Genomic DNA, 15,276 nt, shown 5'->3' with positions numbered 1-15,276 from the left:
CAGAAAATAAATTAAAATATGAAGCATTGTTTCTGCCCAGGTTCGAACTGAGGACCTTTCGCGTGTGAGGCGAACGTGATAACCACTACACTACAGAAACAACTGTTCTAACGCTTGGGAGCATCATCGTAATATCTTAATGTCGTATAGAAGTTTTTTACAAAGATATTTTACACTAATCCAAAAAAAAAGAAGAATGTTTCCGCCCAGGCTCGAACTGAGGACCTTTCGCGTGTGAGGCGAACGTGATAACCACTACACTACAGAAACAACTGTTCTAACGCTTGGGAGCATCAACATAATATCTTAATGTCGTATAGAAGTTTTTCACAAAGATATTTTACACTAATCCAAAAAAAAAGAAGAATGTTTCCGCCCAGCCTCGAACTGGGGACCTTTCGCGTGTTAGGCGAACGTGATAACCACTACACTACGGAAACAAGCGCATGTTTGAGAGGATTGCAATCAGTATTAATGTCTCCATTTTATGTGAGTTGTTACAAGCGATTCCGACATGAAATCGGTTGTTGTCCTTGTATTGAGAAAACAAGACTTGTATTTGAACAAAAAAAAGTATATGCGATACTATACAAAACGACTTTGTAAAACAGAATATATTGCACGATTTTAAAAGATAACAAATCCAGAAAGATAAAGTTAAGGATTGTTTCTGCCCAGGATCGAACTGGGGAACTTTCGCGTGTAAAGCGAACGTGATAACCACTACACTACAGAAACATCTGTTTTTCCTTTCATAATGCTTGGAATCATGGACGATATAGATTTGCAAAACATATTTTTGTATAATGAATAAAACGAGAACAAAATGTGGCAAGCGCTCCTTTCGGCAAAAGACCTGCACCAGGTTGTGGCATGTAAATAGTATCGTAAGGAGAAGTGGTAGTTATTTTATTGATATTGTGATTCTAGGTAGTTGTAAGTCTCTGTGGCGCAATGGATTAGCGCGCTGGACTTCTAATCCAGAGGTTCCGGGTTCGAGTCCCGGCAGAGATGGACTTATCTTTTTGCGGTGTCATTTGTGATCAAGTGCAAAGGAAAAACATTTTCGCACAGGCTCGAACTGGGACCCTTTCGCGTGTTAGGTGAACTTGACATCCACTAAATACGGAAACAAGTGCTTCAAGCTTGAAGGTTGTCATCAAATAATTTGACAAGTCTAATGAAAAATACGAAAACATTCCTCTTTAGCAACCAATATTGAAATAGGTAAAAGTTTTTATGTAACATTGAATTGCCAAACTTGCATTAAACATCGAAATCGCCTAGAACGAGACAGTTTAAAACAACAGCATCGGGCCGAGGTTTTGTGAGATGTTCAGCAGGTCAGAAAATAAATTAAAATATGAAGCATTGTTTCTGCCCAGGTTCGAACTGAGGACCTTTCGCGTGTGAGGCGAACGTGATAACCACTACACTACAGAAACAACTGTTCTAACGCTTGGGAGCATCATCGTAATATCTTAATGTCGTATAGAAGTTTTTTACAAAGATATTTTACACATAATCCAAAAAAAAGAAGAATGTTTCCGCCCAGGCTCGAACTGGGGACCTTTCGCGTGTTAGGCGAACGTGATAACCACTACACTACGGAAACAAGCGCATGTTTGAGAGGATTGCAATCAGTATCAATGTCTCCATTTGATGTGAGTTGCTACAAGCGATTCCGACATGAAATCGGTTGTTGTCCTTGTATTGAGAAAACAAGACTTGTATTTGAACAGAAAAAAAGTATATGCGATACTATACAAAACGACTTTGTAAAACAGAAGATATTGCACGATTTTAAAAGATAACAAATCTAGAAAGATAAAGTCAAGGATTGTTTCTGCCCAGGATCGAACTGGGGACCTTTCGCGTGTAAAGCGAACGTGATAACCACAACACTACAGAAACATCTGTTTTTCCTTTCATAATGCTTGGAATCATTGACGATATAGATTTGCAAAACTTATTTTTGTATAATGAATAAAACGAGGGCAAAATGTGGCAAGCGCTCCTTTCGACAAAAGACCTGTATCAGGTTGTGGCATGTAAATAGTATCCTAAGGAGAAGTGGTTGTTATTTTATTGATATTGTGATTCTAGGTAGTTGCAAGTCTCTGTGGCGCAATGGATTAGCGCGCTGAACTTCTAATCCAGAGGTTCCGGGTTCGAGTCCCGGCAGGGATGGGCTTATCTTTTTGCGGTGTCATTTGTGATCAAGTGGAAAGGAAAAACATTTTCGCACAGGCTCGAACTGGGACCCTTTCGCGTGTTAGGTGAACTTGACATCCACTAAATACGGAAACAAGTGCTTCACGCTTGAAGATTGTCATCAAATAATTTGACAAGTCTAATGAAAAATACGAAAACATTCCTCTTTAGCAACCAATATTGAAATAGTTAAAAGTTTTTATGTAACATTGAATTGCCAAACTTGCATTAAACATCGAAATCGCCTAGAACGAGACAGTTTAAAACAACAGCATCGGGCCGAGGTTTTGTGAGATGTTCAGCAGGTCAGAAAATAAATTAAAATATGAAGCATTGTTTCTGCCCAGGTTCGAACTGAGGACCTTTCGCGTGTGAGGCGAACGTGATAACCACTACACTACAGAAACAACTGTTCTAACGCTTGGGAGCATCATCGTAATATCTTAATGTCGTATAGAAGTTTTTCACAAAGATATTTTACACATAATCCAAAAAAAAAATGAGTGTTTCCGCCCAGGCTCGAACTGGGGACCTTTCGCGTGTTAGGCGAACGTGATAACCACTACACTACGGAAACAAGCGCATGTTTGAGAGGATTGCAATCAGTATCAATGTCTCCATTTTATGTGAGTTGCTACAAGCGATTCCGACATGAAATCGGTTGTTGTCCTTGTATTGAGAAAACAAGACTTGTATTTGAAAAGAAAATGTATATGCGATACTATACAAAACGACTTTGTAAAGCAGAAGATATTGCACGATTTTAAAAGATAACAAATCTAGAAAGATAAAGTTAAGGATTGTTTCTGCCCAGGATCGAACTGGGGACCTTTCGCGTGTAAAGCGAACGTGATAACCACTACACTACAGAAACATCTGTTTTTCCTTTCATAATGCTTGGAATCATTGACGATATAGATTTGCAAAACATATTTTTGTATAATGAATAAAACGAGGGCAAAATGTGGCAAGCGCTCCTTTCGACAAAAGACCTGTATCAGGTTGTGGCATGTAAATAGTATCCTAAGGAGAAGTGGTTGTTATTTTATTGATATTGTGATTCTAGGTAGTTGCAAGTCTCTGTGGCGCAATGGATTAGCGCGCTGGACTTCTAATCCAGAGGTTCCGGGTTCGAGTCCTGGCAGGGATGGGCTTATCTTTTTGCGGTGTCATTTGTGATCAAGTGCAAAGGAAAAACATTTTCGCACAGGCTCGAACTGGGACCCTTTCGCGTGTTAGGTGAACTTGACATCCACTAAATACGGAAACAAGTGCTTCACGCTTGAAGATTGTCATCAAATAATTTGACAAGTCTAATGAAAAATACGAAAACATTCCTCTTTAGCAACCAATATTGAAATAGTTAAAAGTTTTTATGTAACATTGAATTGCCAAACTTGCATTAAACATCGAAATCGCCTAGAACGAGACAGTTTAAAACAACAGCATCGGGCCGAGGTTTTGTGAGATGTTCAGCAGGTCAGAAAATAAATTAAAATATGAAGCATTGTTTCTGCCCAGGTTCGAACTGAGGACCTTTCGCGTGTGAGGCGAACGTGATAACCACTACACTACAGAAACAACTGTTCTAACGCTTGGGAGCATCATCGTAATATCTTAATGTCGTATAGAAGTTTTTTACAAAGATATTTTACACTAATCCAAAAAAAAAGAAGAATGTTTCCGCCCAGGCTCGAACTGAGGACCTTTCGCGTGTGAGGCGAACGTGATAACCACTACACTACAGAAACAACTGTTCTAACGCTTGGGAGCATCAACATAATATCTTAATGTCGTATAGAAGTTTTTCACAAAGATATTTTACACTAATCCAAAAAAAAAGAAGAATGTTTCCGCCCAGCCTCGAACTGGGGACCTTTCGCGTGTTAGGCGAACGTGATAACCACTACACTACGGAAACAAGCGCATGTTTGAGAGGATTGCAATCAGTATTAATGTCTCCATTTTATGTGAGTTGTTACAAGCGATTCCGACATGAAATCGGTTGTTGTCCTTGTATTGAGAAAACAAGACTTGTATTTGAACAAAAAAAAGTATATGCGATACTATACAAAACGACTTTGTAAAACAGAATATATTGCACGATTTTAAAAGATAACAAATCCAGAAAGATAAAGTTAAGGATTGTTTCTGCCCAGGATCGAACTGGGGAACTTTCGCGTGTAAAGCGAACGTGATAACCACTACACTACAGAAACATCTGTTTTTCCTTTCATAATGCTTGGAATCATGGACGATATAGATTTGCAAAACATATTTTTGTATAATGAATAAAACGAGGGCAAAATGTGGCAAGCGCTCCTTTCGGCAAAAGACCTGCACCAGGTTGTGGCATGTAAATAGTATCGTAAGGAGAAGTGGTAGTTATTTTATTGATATTGTGATTCTAGGTAGTTGTAAGTCTCTGTGGCGCAATGGATTAGCGCGCTGGACTTCTAATCCAGAGGTTCCGGGTTCGAGTCCCGGCAGAGATGGACTTATCTTTTTGCGGTGTCATTTGTGATCAAGTGCAAAGGAAAAACATTTTCGCACAGGCTCGAACTGGGACCCTTTCGCGTGTTAGGTGAACTTGACATCCACTAAATACGGAAACAAGTGCTTCAAGCTTGAAGGTTGTCATCAAATAATTTGACAAGTCTAATGAAAAATACGAAAACATTCCTCTTTAGCAACCAATATTGAAATAGGTAAAAGTTTTTATGTAACATTGAATTGCCAAACTTGCATTAAACATCGAAATCGCCTAGAACGAGACAGTTTAAAACAACAGCATCGGGCCGAGGTTTTGTGAGATGTTCAACAGGTCAGAAAATAAATTAAAATATAAAGCATTGTTTCTTCCCAGGTTCGAACTGAGGACATTTCGCGTGTGAGGCGAACGTGATAACCACTACACTACAGAAACAACTGTTCTCACGCTTGGGAGCATCAACGTAATATCTTAATGTCGTATAGAAGTTTTTTACAAAGATATTTTACACATAATCCAAAAAAAAAGAAGAATGTTTCCGCCCAGGCTCGAACTGAGGACCTTTCGCGTGTGAGGCGAACGTGATAACCACTACACTACAGAAACAACTGTTCTAACGCTTGGGAGCATCAACGTAATATCTTAATGTCGTATAGAAGTTTTTTACAAAGATATTTTGCACATAATCCAAAAAAAAAGAAGAATGTTTCCGCCCAGGCTCGAACTGGGGACCTTTCGCGTGTTAGGCGAACGTGATAACCACTACACTACGGAAACAAGCGCTTGTTTGAGAGGATTACAATCAATGTCTCCATTTTTTGTGAGTTCCCACAAGCGATTCCGACATGAAATCGGTTGTTGTCCTTGTATTGAGAAAACAAGACTTGTATTTGAACAGAAAAAAAGTATATGCGATACTATACAAAACGAGTTTGTAAAGCAGAAGATATTGCACGATTTTAAAAGATAACAAATCTAGAAAGATAAAGTTAAGGATTGTTTCTGCCCAGGATCGAACTGGGGACCTTTCGCGTGTAAAGCGAACGTGATAACCACTACACTACAGAAACATCTGTTTTCCTTTCATAATGCTTGGAATCATTGACGATATAGATTTGCAAAACATATTTTTGTATAATGAATAAAACGAAGGCAAAATGTGGCAAGCGCTCTTTTCGACAAAAGACCTGTACCAGGTTGTGGCATGTAAATAGTATCCTAAGGAGAAGTGGTTGTTATTTTATTGATATTGTGATTCTAGGTAGTTGTAAGTCTCTGTGGCGCAATGGATTAGCGCGCTGGACTTCTAATCCAGAGGTTCCGGGTTCGAGTCCCGGCAAAGATGGACTTATCTTTTTGCGGTGTCATTTGTGATCTAGTGCAAAGGAAAAACATTTTCGCACAGGCTCGAACTGGGACCCTTTCGCGTGTTAGGTGAACTTGACATCCACTAAATACGGAAACAAGTGCTTCACGCTTGAAGATGGTCATCAAATAATTTGACAAGTCTAATGAAAAATACGAAAACATTCCTCTTTAGCAACCAATATTGAAATAGTTAAAAGTTTTTATGTAACATTGAATTGCCAAACTTGCATCAAACATCGAAATCGCCTTGAACGAGACAGTTTAAAACAACAGCATCGGGCCGAGGTTTTGTGAGATGTTCAACAGGTCAGAAAATAAATTAAAATATGAAGCATTGTTTCTGCCCAGGTTCGAACTGAAGACCTTTCGCGTGTGAGGCGAACGTGATAACCACTACACTACAGAAACAACTGTTCTAACGCTTGGGAGCATCAACGTAATATCTTAATGTCGTATGGAAGTTTTTCACAAAGATATTTTACACATAATCCAAAAAAAAAGAAGAATGTTTCCGCCCAGGCTCGAACTGGGGACCTTTCGCGTGTTAGGCGAACGTGATAACCACAACACTACGGAAACAAGCGCATGTTTGAGAGGATTGCAATCAGTATCAATGTCTCCATTTTATGTGAGTTGCTACAAGCGATTCCGACATGAAATCGGTTGTTGTCCTTGTATTGAGAAAACAAGACTTGTATTTGAACAGAAAAAAAGTATATGCGATACTATACAAAACGAGTTTGTAAAGCAGAAGATATTGCACGATTTCAAAAGATAACAAATCTAGAAAGATAAAGTCAAGGATTGTTTCTGCCCAGGATCGAACTGGAGACCTTTCGCGTGTAAAGCGAACGTGATAACCACTAAACTACAGAAACATCTGTTTTTCCTTTCATAATGCTTGGAATCATTGACGATATAGATTTGCAAAACATATTTTTGTATAATGAATAAAACGAGGGCAAAATGTGGCAAGCGCTCCTTTCGACAAAAGACCTGTACCTTTTGTGGCATGTAAATAGTATCCTAAGGAGAAGTGGTTGTTATTTTACTGATATTGTGATTCTAGGTAGTTGTAAGTCTCTGTGGCGCAATGGATTAGCGCGCTGGACTGCTAATCCAGAGGTCCCGGGTTCGAGTCCCGACAGGGATGGACTTATCTTTTTGCGGTGTCATTTGTGATCAAGTGCAAAGGAAAAACATTTTCGCACAGGCTCGAACTGGGACCCTTTCGCGTGTTAGGTGAACTTGACATCCACTAAATACGGAAACAAGTGCTTCACGCTTGAAGATTGTCATCAAATAATTTGACAAGTCTAATGAAAAATACGAAAACATTCCTCTTCAGCAACCAATATTGAAATAGTTAAAAGTTTTTATGTAACATTGAATTGCCAAACTTGCATTAAACATCGAAATTGCCTAGAACGAGACAGTTTAAAACAACAGCATCGGGCCGAGGTTTTGTGAGATGTTCAGCAGGTCAGAAAATAAATTAAAATATGAAGCATTGTTTCTGCCCAGGTTCGAACTGAGGACCTTTCGCGTGTGAGGCGAACGTGATAACCACTACACTACAGAAACAACTGTTCTGACGCTTGGGAGCATCAACGTAATATCTTAATGTCGTATAGAAGTTTTTTACAAAGATATTTTACACATAATCCCCCCAAAAAAAGAATGTTTCCGCCCAGGCTCGAACTGGGGACCTTTCGCGTGTGAGGCAATCGTGATAACCACTACACTACAGAAACAACTGTTCTAACGCTTGGGAGCATCAAAGTAATATCTTAATGTCGTATAGAAGTTTTTTACAAAGATATTTTACACATAATCCCCCAAAAAAAAGAATGTTTCCGCCCAGGCTCGAACTGGGGACCTTTCGCGTGTTAGGCGAACGTGATAACCACTACACTACAGAAACAACTGTTCTAACGCTTTGGAGCATCAAAGTAATATCTTAATGTCGTATAGAAGTTTTTTACAAAGATATTTTACACATAATCCAAAAAAAGGAGATTGTTTCCGCCCAGGCTCGAACTGGGGACCTTTCGCGTGTTAGGCGAACGTGATAACCACTACACTACGGAAACAAGCGCATCTTTGAGAGGATTGCAATCAGTATCAATGTCTCCATTTTATGTGAGTTGCTACAAGCGATTCCGACATGAAATCGGTTGTTGTCCTTGTATTGAGAAAACAAGACTTGTATTTGAACAGAAATAAAGTATATACAAAACGACTTTGTAAAGCAGAAGATATTGCACGATTTTTAAAGATAACAAATCTAGAAATATAAAGTTAAGGATTGTTTCTGCCCAGGATCGAACTGGGGAGCTTTCGCGTGTAAAGCGAACGTGATAACCACTACACTACAGAAACATCTGTTTTTCCTTTCATGATGCTTGGAATCATTGACGATATAGATTTGCAAAACATATTTTTGCATAATGAATAAAACGAGGACAAAATGTGGCAAGCGCTCCTTTCGACAAAAGACCTGTACCAGGTTGTGGCATGTAAATAGTATCCTAAGGAGAAGTGGTTGTTATTTTATTGATATTGTGATTCTTGGTAGTTGTAAGTCTCTGTGGCGCAATGGAATAGCGCGCTGGGCTTCTAATCCAGAGGTTCCGGGTTCGAGTCCCGACAGGGATGGACTTATCTTTTTGCGGTGTCATTTGTGATCAAGTGGAAAGGAAAAACATTTTCGCACAGGCTCGAACTGGGACCCTTTCGCGTGTTAGGTGAACTTGACATCCACTAAATACGGAAACAAGTGCTTCAAGCTTGAAGATTGTCATCAAATAATTTGACAAGTCTAATGAAAAATACGAAAACATTCCTCTTTAGCAACCAATATTGAAATAGGTAAAAGTTTTTATGTAACATTGAATTGCCAAACTTGCATTAAACATCGAATTCGCCTAGAACGAGACAGTTTAAAACAACAGCATCGGGCCGTGGTTTTGTGAGATGTTCAACAGGTCAGAAAATAAATTAAAATATAAAGCATTGTTTCTGCCCAGGTTCGAACTGAGGACCTTTCGCGTATGAGGCGAACGTGATAACCACTACACTACAGAAACAACTGTTCTAACGCTTGGGAGCATCATCGTAATAACTTAATGTCGTATAGAAGTTTTTCACAAAGATATTTTACACATAATCCAAAAAAAAAAATGAGTGTTTCCGCCCAGGCTCGAACTGGGGACCTTTCGCGTGTTAGGCGAACGTGATAACCACTACACTACGGAAACAAGCGCATGTTTGAGAGGATTGCAATCAGTATCAATGTCTCCATTTTATGTGAGTTGCTACAAGCGATTCCGACATGAAATCGGTTGTTGTCCTTGTATTGAGAAAACTAGACTTGTATTTGAACAGAAAAAAAGTATATGCGATACTATACAAAACGAGTTTGTAAAGCAGAAGATATTGCACGATTTTTGAAAGATAACAAATCTAGAAAGATTAAGTTAAGGATTGTTTCTGCCCAGGATCGAACTGGGGGCCTTTCGCGTGTAAAGCGAACGTGATAACCACTACACTACAGAAACACCTGTATTTCCTTTCATAATGCTTGGAATCATTGACGATATAGATTTGCAAAACATATTTTTGTATAATGAATAAAACGAGGGCAAAATGTGGCAAGCGCTCCTTTCGACAAAAGACCTGTACCAGGTTGTGGCATGTAAATAGTATCCTAAGGAGAAGTGGATGTTATTTTATTGATATTGTGATTCTAGGTAGTTGTTAGTCTCTGTGGCGCAATGGATTAGCGAGCTGGACTTCTAATCCAGAGGTTCCGGGTTCGAGTCCCGGCAGGAATGGACTTATCTTTTTGCGGTGTCATTTGTGATCAAGTGCAAAGGGAAAACATTTTCGCACAGGCTCGAACTGGGACCCTTTCGCGTGTTACGTGAACTTGACATCCACTAAATACGGAAACAAGTGCTTCACGCTTGAAGATTGTCATCAAATAATTTGACAAGTCTAATGAAAAATACGAAAACATTCCTCTTTAGCAACCAATATTGAAATAGGTAAAAGTTTTTATGTAACATTGAATTGCCAAACTTGCATTAAACATCGAAATCGCCTAGAACGAGACAGTTTAAAACAACAGCATCGGGCCGAGGTTTTATGAGATGTTCAGCAGGTCAGAAAATAAATTAAAATATGAAGCATTGTTTCTGCCCAGGTTCGAACTGAGGACCTTTCGCGTGTGAGGCGAACGTGATAACCACTACACTACAGAAACAACTGTTCTAACGCTTGGGAGCATCAACGTAATATCTTAATGTCGTATAGAAGTTTTTTACAAAGATATTTTGCACATAATCCAAAAAAAAAGAAGAATGTTTCCGCCCAGGCTCGAACTGGGGACCTTTCGCGTGTTAGGCGAACGTGATAACCACTACACTACGGAAACAAGCGCTTGTTTGAGAGGATTACAATCAATGTCTCCATTTTTTGTGAGTTCCCACAAGCGATTCCGACATGAAATCGGTTGTTGTCCTTGTATTGAGAAAACAAGACTTGTATTTGAACAGAAAAAAAGTATATGCGATACTATACAAAACGAGTTTGTAAAGCAGAAGATATTGCACGATTTTAAAAGATAACAAATCTAGAAAGATAAAGTTAAGGATTGTTTCTGCCCAGGATCGAACTGGGGACCTTTCGCGTGTAAAGCGAACGTGATAACCACTACACTACAGAAACATCTGTTTTCCTTTCATAATGCTTGGAATCATTGACGATATAGATTTGCAAAACATATTTTTGTATAATGAATAAAACGAAGGCAAAATGTGGCAAGCGCTCTTTTCGACAAAAGACCTGTACCAGGTTGTGGCATGTAAATAGTATCCTAAGGAGAAGTGGTTGTTATTTTATTGATATTGTGATTCTAGGTAGTTGTAAGTCTCTGTGGCGCAATGGATTAGCGCGCTGGACTTCTAATCCAGAGGTTCCGGGTTCGAGTCCCGGCAGGGATGGACTTATCTTTTTGCGGTGTCATTTGTGATCTAGTGCAAAGGAAAAACATTTTCGCACAGGCTCGAACTGGGACCCTTTCGCGTGTTAGGTGAACTTGACATCCACTAAATACGGAAACAAGTGCTTCACGCTTGAAGATGGTCATCAAATAATTTGACAAGTCTAATGAAAAATACGAAAACATTCCTCTTTAGCAACCAATATTGAAATAGTTAAAAGTTTTTATGTAACATTGAATTGCCAAACTTGCATCAAACATCGAAATCGCCTTGAACGAGACAGTTTAAAACAACAGCATCGGGCCGAGGTTTTGTGAGATGTTCAACAGGTCAGAAAATAAATTAAAATATGAAGCATTGTTTCTGCCCAGGTTCGAACTGAAGACCTTTCGCGTGTGAGGCGAACGTGATAACCACTACACTACAGAAACAACTGTTCTAACGCTTGGGAGCATCAACGTAATATCTTAATGTCGTATGGAAGTTTTTCACAAAGATATTTTACACATAATCCAAAAAAAAAGAAGAATGTTTCCGCCCAGGCTCGAACTGGGGACCTTTCGCGTGTTAGGCGAACGTGATAACCACAACACTACGGAAACAAGCGCATGTTTGAGAGGATTGCAATCAGTATCAATGTCTCCATTTGATGTGAGTTGCTACAAGCGATTCCGACATGAAATCGGTTGTTGTCCTTGTATTGAGAAAACAAGACTTGTATTTGAACAGAAAAAAAGTATATGCGATACTATACAAAACGAGTTTGTAAAGCAGAAGATATTGCACGATTTCAAAAGATAACAAATCTAGAAAGATAAAGTCAAGGATTGTTTCTGCCCAGGATCGAACTGGAGACCTTTCGCGTGTAAAGCGAACGTGATAACCACTAAACTACAGAAACATCTGTTTTTCCTTTCATAATGCTTGGAATCATTGACGATATAGATTTGCAAAACATATTTTTGTATAATGAATAAAACGAGGGCAAAATGTGGCAAGCGCTCCTTTCGACAAAAGACCTGTACCTTTTGTGGCATGTAAATAGTATCCTAAGGAGAAGTGGTTGTTATTTTACTGATATTGTGATTCTAGGTAGTTGTAAGTCTCTGTGGCGCAATGGATTAGCGCGCTGGACTGCTAATCCAGAGGTCCCGGGTTCGAGTCCCGACAGGGATGGACTTATCTTTTTGCGGTGTCATTTGTGATCAAGTGCAAAGGAAAAACATTTTCGCACAGGCTCGAACTGGGACCCTTTCGCGTGTTAGGTGAACTTGACATCCACTAAATACGGAAACAAGTGCTTCACGCTTGAAGATTGTCATCAAATAATTTGACAAGTCTAATGAAAAATACGAAAACATTCCTCTTCAGCAACCAATATTGAAATAGTTAAAAGTTTTTATGTAACATTGAATTGCCAAACTTGCATTAAACATCGAAATTGCCTAGAACGAGACAGTTTAAAACAACAGCATCGGGCCGAGGTTTTGTGAGATGTTCAGCAGGTCAGAAAATAAATTAAAATATGAAGCATTGTTTCTGCCCAGGTTCGAACTGAGGACCTTTCGCGTGTGAGGCGAACGTGATAACCACTACACTACAGAAACAACTGTTCTGACGCTTGGGAGCATCAACGTAATATCTTAATGTCGTATAGAAGTTTTTTACAAAGATATTTTACACATAATCCCCCCAAAAAAAGAATGTTTCCGCCCAGGCTCGAACTGGGGACCTTTCGCGTGTGAGGCAATCGTGATAACCACTACACTACAGAAACAACTGTTCTAACGCTTGGGAGCATCAAAGTAATATCTTAATGTCGTATAGAAGTTTTTTACAAAGATATTTTACACATAATCCCCCAAAAAAAAGAATGTTTCCGCCCAGGCTCGAACTGGGGACCTTTCGCGTGTTAGGCGAACGTGATAACCACTACACTACAGAAACAACTGTTCTAACGCTTTGGAGCATCAAAGTAATATCTTAATGTCGTATAGAAGTTTTTTACAAAGATATTTTACACATAATCCAAAAAAAGGAGATTGTTTCCGCCCAGGCTCGAACTGGGGACCTTTCGCGTGTTAGGCGAACGTGATAACCACTACACTACGGAAACAAGCGCATCTTTGAGAGGATTGCAATCAGTATCAATGTCTCCATTTTATGTGAGTTGCTACAAGCGATTCCGACATGAAATCGGTTGTTGTCCTTGTATTGAGAAAACAAGACTTGTATTTGAACAGAAATAAAGTATATACAAAACGACTTTGTAAAGCAGAAGATATTGCACGATTTTTAAAGATAACAAATCTAGAAATATAAAGTTAAGGATTGTTTCTGCCCAGGATCGAACTGGGGAGCTTTCGCGTGTAAAGCGAACGTGATAACCACTACACTACAGAAACATCTGTTTTTCCTTTCATGATGCTTGGAATCATTGACGATATAGATTTGCAAAACATATTTTTGCATAATGAATAAAACGAGGACAAAATGTGGCAAGCGCTCCTTTCGACAAAAGACCTGTACCAGGTTGTGGCATGTAAATAGTATCCTAAGGAGAAGTGGTTGTTATTTTATTGATATTGTGATTCTTGGTAGTTGTAAGTCTCTGTGGCGCAATGGAATAGCGCGCTGGGCTTCTAATCCAGAGGTTCCGGGTTCGAGTCCCGACAGGGATGGACTTATCTTTTTGCGGTGTCATTTGTGATCAAGTGCAAAGGAAAAACATTTTCGCACAGGCTCGAACTGGGACCCTTTCGCGTGTTAGGTGAACTTGACATCCACTAAATACGGAAACAAGTGCTTCAAGCTTGAAGATTGTCATCAAATAATTTGACAAGTCTAATGAAAAATACGAAAACATTCCTCTTTAGCAACCAATATTGAAATAGGTAAAAGTTTTTATGTAACATTGAATTGCCAAACTTGCATTAAACATCGAATTCGCCTAGAACGAGACAGTTTAAAACAACAGCATCGGGCCGTGGTTTTGTGAGATGTTCAACAGGTCAGAAAATAAATTAAAATATAAAGCATTGTTTCTGCCCAGGTTCGAACTGAGGACCTTTCGCGTATGAGGCGAACGTGATAACCACTACACTACAGAAACAACTGTTCTAACGCTTGGGAGCATCATCGTAATAACTTAATGTCGTATAGAAGTTTTTCACAAAGATATTTTACACATAATCCAAAAAAAAAAATGAGTGTTTCCGCCCAGGCTCGAACTGGGGACCTTTCGCGTGTTAGGCGAACGTGATAACCACTACACTACGGAAACAAGCGCATGTTTGAGAGGATTGCAATCAGTATCAATGTCTCCATTTTATGTGAGTTGCTACAAGCGATTCCGACATGAAATCGGTTGTTGTCCTTGTATTGAGAAAACTAGACTTGTATTTGAACAGAAAAAAAGTATATGCGATACTATACAAAACGAGTTTGTAAAGCAGAAGATATTGCACGATTTTTGAAAGATAACAAATCTAGAAAGATTAAGTTAAGGATTGTTTCTGCCCAGGATCGAACTGGGGGCCTTTCGCGTGTAAAGCGAACGTGATAACCACTACACTACAGAAACACCTGTATTTCCTTTCATAATGCTTGGAATCATTGACGATATAGATTTGCAAAACATATTTTTGTATAATGAATAAAACGAGGGCAAAATGTGGCAAGCGCTCCTTTCGACAAAAGACCTGTACCAGGTTGTGGCATGTAAATAGTATCCTAAGGAGAAGTGGATGTTATTTTATTGATATTGTGATTCTAGGTAGTTGTTAGTCTCTGTGGCGCAATGGATTAGCGAGCTGGACTTCTAATCCAGAGGTTCCGGGTTCGAGTCCCGGCAGGAATGGACTTATCTTTTTGCGGTGTCATTTGTGATCAAGTGCAAAAGAAAAACATTTTCGCACAGGCTCGAACTGGGACCCTTTCGCGTGTTACGTGAACTTGACATCCACTAAATACGGAAACAAGTGCTTCACGCTTGAAGATTGTCATCAAATAATTTGACAAGTCTAATGAAAAATACGAAAACATTCCTCTTTAGCAACCAATATTGAAATAGTTAAAAGTTTTTATGTAACATTGAATTGCCAAACTTGCATTAAACATCGAATTCGCGTAGAACGAGACAGTTTAAAACAACAGCATCGGGCCGAGGTTTTGTGAGATGTTCAGCAGGTCAGAAAA

The 15,276-nt window shown here is 39.1% G+C and overlaps 55 non-coding genes across 55 annotated transcripts; 12 read left to right on the top strand and 43 right to left on the bottom strand.

Moving 5' to 3' along the window:
• Positions 1-27: 27 nt before the first annotated feature.
• Trnav-cac (transfer RNA valine (anticodon CAC)) lies at positions 28-100 on the bottom strand. The gene has a single exon. It is a non-coding gene; the product is annotated as a tRNA-Val (tRNA).
• Positions 101-197: 97 nt separating this feature from the next.
• Positions 198-270, bottom strand: Trnav-cac (transfer RNA valine (anticodon CAC)). Its single transcript has one exon. It is a non-coding gene; the product is annotated as a tRNA-Val (tRNA).
• Positions 271-367: 97 nt separating this feature from the next.
• Trnav-aac (transfer RNA valine (anticodon AAC)) lies at positions 368-440 on the bottom strand. The gene has a single exon. It is a non-coding gene; the product is annotated as a tRNA-Val (tRNA).
• Positions 441-665: 225 nt separating this feature from the next.
• On the bottom strand, positions 666-738 carry Trnav-uac (transfer RNA valine (anticodon UAC)). Its single transcript has one exon. It is a non-coding gene; the product is annotated as a tRNA-Val (tRNA).
• Positions 739-940: 202 nt separating this feature from the next.
• On the top strand, positions 941-1,014 carry Trnar-ucu (transfer RNA arginine (anticodon UCU)). The gene has a single exon. It is a non-coding gene; the product is annotated as a tRNA-Arg (tRNA).
• Positions 1,015-1,372: 358 nt separating this feature from the next.
• Positions 1,373-1,445, bottom strand: Trnav-cac (transfer RNA valine (anticodon CAC)). The gene has a single exon. It is a non-coding gene; the product is annotated as a tRNA-Val (tRNA).
• Positions 1,446-1,542: 97 nt separating this feature from the next.
• On the bottom strand, positions 1,543-1,615 carry Trnav-aac (transfer RNA valine (anticodon AAC)). Its single transcript has one exon. It is a non-coding gene; the product is annotated as a tRNA-Val (tRNA).
• A 226-nt stretch (positions 1,616-1,841) lies between these two features.
• Trnav-uac (transfer RNA valine (anticodon UAC)) lies at positions 1,842-1,914 on the bottom strand. The gene has a single exon. It is a non-coding gene; the product is annotated as a tRNA-Val (tRNA).
• Positions 1,915-2,116: 202 nt separating this feature from the next.
• On the top strand, positions 2,117-2,190 carry Trnar-ucu (transfer RNA arginine (anticodon UCU)). The gene has a single exon. It is a non-coding gene; the product is annotated as a tRNA-Arg (tRNA).
• Positions 2,191-2,548: 358 nt separating this feature from the next.
• On the bottom strand, positions 2,549-2,621 carry Trnav-cac (transfer RNA valine (anticodon CAC)). Its single transcript has one exon. It is a non-coding gene; the product is annotated as a tRNA-Val (tRNA).
• A 97-nt stretch (positions 2,622-2,718) lies between these two features.
• Positions 2,719-2,791, bottom strand: Trnav-aac (transfer RNA valine (anticodon AAC)). Its single transcript has one exon. It is a non-coding gene; the product is annotated as a tRNA-Val (tRNA).
• Positions 2,792-3,015: 224 nt separating this feature from the next.
• Positions 3,016-3,088, bottom strand: Trnav-uac (transfer RNA valine (anticodon UAC)). The gene has a single exon. It is a non-coding gene; the product is annotated as a tRNA-Val (tRNA).
• Positions 3,089-3,290: 202 nt separating this feature from the next.
• Positions 3,291-3,364, top strand: Trnar-ucu (transfer RNA arginine (anticodon UCU)). The gene has a single exon. It is a non-coding gene; the product is annotated as a tRNA-Arg (tRNA).
• A 358-nt stretch (positions 3,365-3,722) lies between these two features.
• Positions 3,723-3,795, bottom strand: Trnav-cac (transfer RNA valine (anticodon CAC)). The gene has a single exon. It is a non-coding gene; the product is annotated as a tRNA-Val (tRNA).
• A 97-nt stretch (positions 3,796-3,892) lies between these two features.
• Positions 3,893-3,965, bottom strand: Trnav-cac (transfer RNA valine (anticodon CAC)). Its single transcript has one exon. It is a non-coding gene; the product is annotated as a tRNA-Val (tRNA).
• Positions 3,966-4,062: 97 nt separating this feature from the next.
• Trnav-aac (transfer RNA valine (anticodon AAC)) lies at positions 4,063-4,135 on the bottom strand. The gene has a single exon. It is a non-coding gene; the product is annotated as a tRNA-Val (tRNA).
• A 225-nt stretch (positions 4,136-4,360) lies between these two features.
• On the bottom strand, positions 4,361-4,433 carry Trnav-uac (transfer RNA valine (anticodon UAC)). Its single transcript has one exon. It is a non-coding gene; the product is annotated as a tRNA-Val (tRNA).
• A 202-nt stretch (positions 4,434-4,635) lies between these two features.
• Positions 4,636-4,709, top strand: Trnar-ucu (transfer RNA arginine (anticodon UCU)). The gene has a single exon. It is a non-coding gene; the product is annotated as a tRNA-Arg (tRNA).
• Positions 4,710-5,067: 358 nt separating this feature from the next.
• On the bottom strand, positions 5,068-5,140 carry Trnav-cac (transfer RNA valine (anticodon CAC)). The gene has a single exon. It is a non-coding gene; the product is annotated as a tRNA-Val (tRNA).
• Positions 5,141-5,238: 98 nt separating this feature from the next.
• On the bottom strand, positions 5,239-5,311 carry Trnav-cac (transfer RNA valine (anticodon CAC)). Its single transcript has one exon. It is a non-coding gene; the product is annotated as a tRNA-Val (tRNA).
• Positions 5,312-5,409: 98 nt separating this feature from the next.
• On the bottom strand, positions 5,410-5,482 carry Trnav-aac (transfer RNA valine (anticodon AAC)). Its single transcript has one exon. It is a non-coding gene; the product is annotated as a tRNA-Val (tRNA).
• A 220-nt stretch (positions 5,483-5,702) lies between these two features.
• Trnav-uac (transfer RNA valine (anticodon UAC)) lies at positions 5,703-5,775 on the bottom strand. The gene has a single exon. It is a non-coding gene; the product is annotated as a tRNA-Val (tRNA).
• Positions 5,776-5,976: 201 nt separating this feature from the next.
• On the top strand, positions 5,977-6,050 carry Trnar-ucu (transfer RNA arginine (anticodon UCU)). Its single transcript has one exon. It is a non-coding gene; the product is annotated as a tRNA-Arg (tRNA).
• Positions 6,051-6,408: 358 nt separating this feature from the next.
• On the bottom strand, positions 6,409-6,481 carry Trnav-cac (transfer RNA valine (anticodon CAC)). Its single transcript has one exon. It is a non-coding gene; the product is annotated as a tRNA-Val (tRNA).
• Positions 6,482-6,579: 98 nt separating this feature from the next.
• Trnav-aac (transfer RNA valine (anticodon AAC)) lies at positions 6,580-6,652 on the bottom strand. The gene has a single exon. It is a non-coding gene; the product is annotated as a tRNA-Val (tRNA).
• Positions 6,653-6,878: 226 nt separating this feature from the next.
• Trnav-uac (transfer RNA valine (anticodon UAC)) lies at positions 6,879-6,951 on the bottom strand. The gene has a single exon. It is a non-coding gene; the product is annotated as a tRNA-Val (tRNA).
• Positions 6,952-7,152: 201 nt separating this feature from the next.
• Trnas-gcu (transfer RNA serine (anticodon GCU)) lies at positions 7,153-7,226 on the top strand. Its single transcript has one exon. It is a non-coding gene; the product is annotated as a tRNA-Ser (tRNA).
• Positions 7,227-7,584: 358 nt separating this feature from the next.
• On the bottom strand, positions 7,585-7,657 carry Trnav-cac (transfer RNA valine (anticodon CAC)). The gene has a single exon. It is a non-coding gene; the product is annotated as a tRNA-Val (tRNA).
• Positions 7,658-7,754: 97 nt separating this feature from the next.
• On the bottom strand, positions 7,755-7,827 carry Trnav-cac (transfer RNA valine (anticodon CAC)). The gene has a single exon. It is a non-coding gene; the product is annotated as a tRNA-Val (tRNA).
• Positions 7,828-7,924: 97 nt separating this feature from the next.
• Positions 7,925-7,997, bottom strand: Trnav-aac (transfer RNA valine (anticodon AAC)). Its single transcript has one exon. It is a non-coding gene; the product is annotated as a tRNA-Val (tRNA).
• A 96-nt stretch (positions 7,998-8,093) lies between these two features.
• Trnav-aac (transfer RNA valine (anticodon AAC)) lies at positions 8,094-8,166 on the bottom strand. Its single transcript has one exon. It is a non-coding gene; the product is annotated as a tRNA-Val (tRNA).
• Positions 8,167-8,382: 216 nt separating this feature from the next.
• Trnav-uac (transfer RNA valine (anticodon UAC)) lies at positions 8,383-8,455 on the bottom strand. Its single transcript has one exon. It is a non-coding gene; the product is annotated as a tRNA-Val (tRNA).
• Positions 8,456-8,657: 202 nt separating this feature from the next.
• Trnar-ucu (transfer RNA arginine (anticodon UCU)) lies at positions 8,658-8,731 on the top strand. Its single transcript has one exon. It is a non-coding gene; the product is annotated as a tRNA-Arg (tRNA).
• Positions 8,732-9,089: 358 nt separating this feature from the next.
• Positions 9,090-9,162, bottom strand: Trnam-cau (transfer RNA methionine (anticodon CAU)). Its single transcript has one exon. It is a non-coding gene; the product is annotated as a tRNA-Met (tRNA).
• A 98-nt stretch (positions 9,163-9,260) lies between these two features.
• Trnav-aac (transfer RNA valine (anticodon AAC)) lies at positions 9,261-9,333 on the bottom strand. Its single transcript has one exon. It is a non-coding gene; the product is annotated as a tRNA-Val (tRNA).
• Positions 9,334-9,560: 227 nt separating this feature from the next.
• Trnav-uac (transfer RNA valine (anticodon UAC)) lies at positions 9,561-9,633 on the bottom strand. Its single transcript has one exon. It is a non-coding gene; the product is annotated as a tRNA-Val (tRNA).
• A 202-nt stretch (positions 9,634-9,835) lies between these two features.
• On the top strand, positions 9,836-9,909 carry Trnar-ucu (transfer RNA arginine (anticodon UCU)). The gene has a single exon. It is a non-coding gene; the product is annotated as a tRNA-Arg (tRNA).
• A 358-nt stretch (positions 9,910-10,267) lies between these two features.
• Trnav-cac (transfer RNA valine (anticodon CAC)) lies at positions 10,268-10,340 on the bottom strand. Its single transcript has one exon. It is a non-coding gene; the product is annotated as a tRNA-Val (tRNA).
• A 98-nt stretch (positions 10,341-10,438) lies between these two features.
• Trnav-aac (transfer RNA valine (anticodon AAC)) lies at positions 10,439-10,511 on the bottom strand. The gene has a single exon. It is a non-coding gene; the product is annotated as a tRNA-Val (tRNA).
• Positions 10,512-10,731: 220 nt separating this feature from the next.
• Trnav-uac (transfer RNA valine (anticodon UAC)) lies at positions 10,732-10,804 on the bottom strand. The gene has a single exon. It is a non-coding gene; the product is annotated as a tRNA-Val (tRNA).
• Positions 10,805-11,005: 201 nt separating this feature from the next.
• Positions 11,006-11,079, top strand: Trnar-ucu (transfer RNA arginine (anticodon UCU)). Its single transcript has one exon. It is a non-coding gene; the product is annotated as a tRNA-Arg (tRNA).
• Positions 11,080-11,437: 358 nt separating this feature from the next.
• Trnav-cac (transfer RNA valine (anticodon CAC)) lies at positions 11,438-11,510 on the bottom strand. The gene has a single exon. It is a non-coding gene; the product is annotated as a tRNA-Val (tRNA).
• Positions 11,511-11,608: 98 nt separating this feature from the next.
• Trnav-aac (transfer RNA valine (anticodon AAC)) lies at positions 11,609-11,681 on the bottom strand. Its single transcript has one exon. It is a non-coding gene; the product is annotated as a tRNA-Val (tRNA).
• A 226-nt stretch (positions 11,682-11,907) lies between these two features.
• Positions 11,908-11,980, bottom strand: Trnav-uac (transfer RNA valine (anticodon UAC)). The gene has a single exon. It is a non-coding gene; the product is annotated as a tRNA-Val (tRNA).
• Positions 11,981-12,181: 201 nt separating this feature from the next.
• Trnas-gcu (transfer RNA serine (anticodon GCU)) lies at positions 12,182-12,255 on the top strand. The gene has a single exon. It is a non-coding gene; the product is annotated as a tRNA-Ser (tRNA).
• A 358-nt stretch (positions 12,256-12,613) lies between these two features.
• Positions 12,614-12,686, bottom strand: Trnav-cac (transfer RNA valine (anticodon CAC)). The gene has a single exon. It is a non-coding gene; the product is annotated as a tRNA-Val (tRNA).
• A 97-nt stretch (positions 12,687-12,783) lies between these two features.
• On the bottom strand, positions 12,784-12,856 carry Trnav-cac (transfer RNA valine (anticodon CAC)). The gene has a single exon. It is a non-coding gene; the product is annotated as a tRNA-Val (tRNA).
• A 97-nt stretch (positions 12,857-12,953) lies between these two features.
• On the bottom strand, positions 12,954-13,026 carry Trnav-aac (transfer RNA valine (anticodon AAC)). Its single transcript has one exon. It is a non-coding gene; the product is annotated as a tRNA-Val (tRNA).
• Positions 13,027-13,122: 96 nt separating this feature from the next.
• On the bottom strand, positions 13,123-13,195 carry Trnav-aac (transfer RNA valine (anticodon AAC)). Its single transcript has one exon. It is a non-coding gene; the product is annotated as a tRNA-Val (tRNA).
• Positions 13,196-13,411: 216 nt separating this feature from the next.
• Positions 13,412-13,484, bottom strand: Trnav-uac (transfer RNA valine (anticodon UAC)). The gene has a single exon. It is a non-coding gene; the product is annotated as a tRNA-Val (tRNA).
• A 202-nt stretch (positions 13,485-13,686) lies between these two features.
• Positions 13,687-13,760, top strand: Trnar-ucu (transfer RNA arginine (anticodon UCU)). Its single transcript has one exon. It is a non-coding gene; the product is annotated as a tRNA-Arg (tRNA).
• Positions 13,761-14,118: 358 nt separating this feature from the next.
• Positions 14,119-14,191, bottom strand: Trnam-cau (transfer RNA methionine (anticodon CAU)). The gene has a single exon. It is a non-coding gene; the product is annotated as a tRNA-Met (tRNA).
• A 98-nt stretch (positions 14,192-14,289) lies between these two features.
• Trnav-aac (transfer RNA valine (anticodon AAC)) lies at positions 14,290-14,362 on the bottom strand. The gene has a single exon. It is a non-coding gene; the product is annotated as a tRNA-Val (tRNA).
• A 227-nt stretch (positions 14,363-14,589) lies between these two features.
• On the bottom strand, positions 14,590-14,662 carry Trnav-uac (transfer RNA valine (anticodon UAC)). Its single transcript has one exon. It is a non-coding gene; the product is annotated as a tRNA-Val (tRNA).
• Positions 14,663-14,864: 202 nt separating this feature from the next.
• Positions 14,865-14,938, top strand: Trnar-ucu (transfer RNA arginine (anticodon UCU)). The gene has a single exon. It is a non-coding gene; the product is annotated as a tRNA-Arg (tRNA).
• The last annotated feature ends 338 nt before the right edge of the window (positions 14,939-15,276 follow it).

Source organism: Ascidia mentula, chromosome 4 (assembly GCF_947561715.1).
Source record: "Ascidia mentula chromosome 4, kaAscMent1.1, whole genome shotgun sequence".
NCBI lineage: Eukaryota > Metazoa > Chordata > Ascidiacea > Phlebobranchia > Ascidiidae > Ascidia > Ascidia mentula.
The sequence above is the reverse complement of the archived record's forward strand: the minus strand, read 5'-3'. Positions and strand labels throughout refer to the sequence as shown.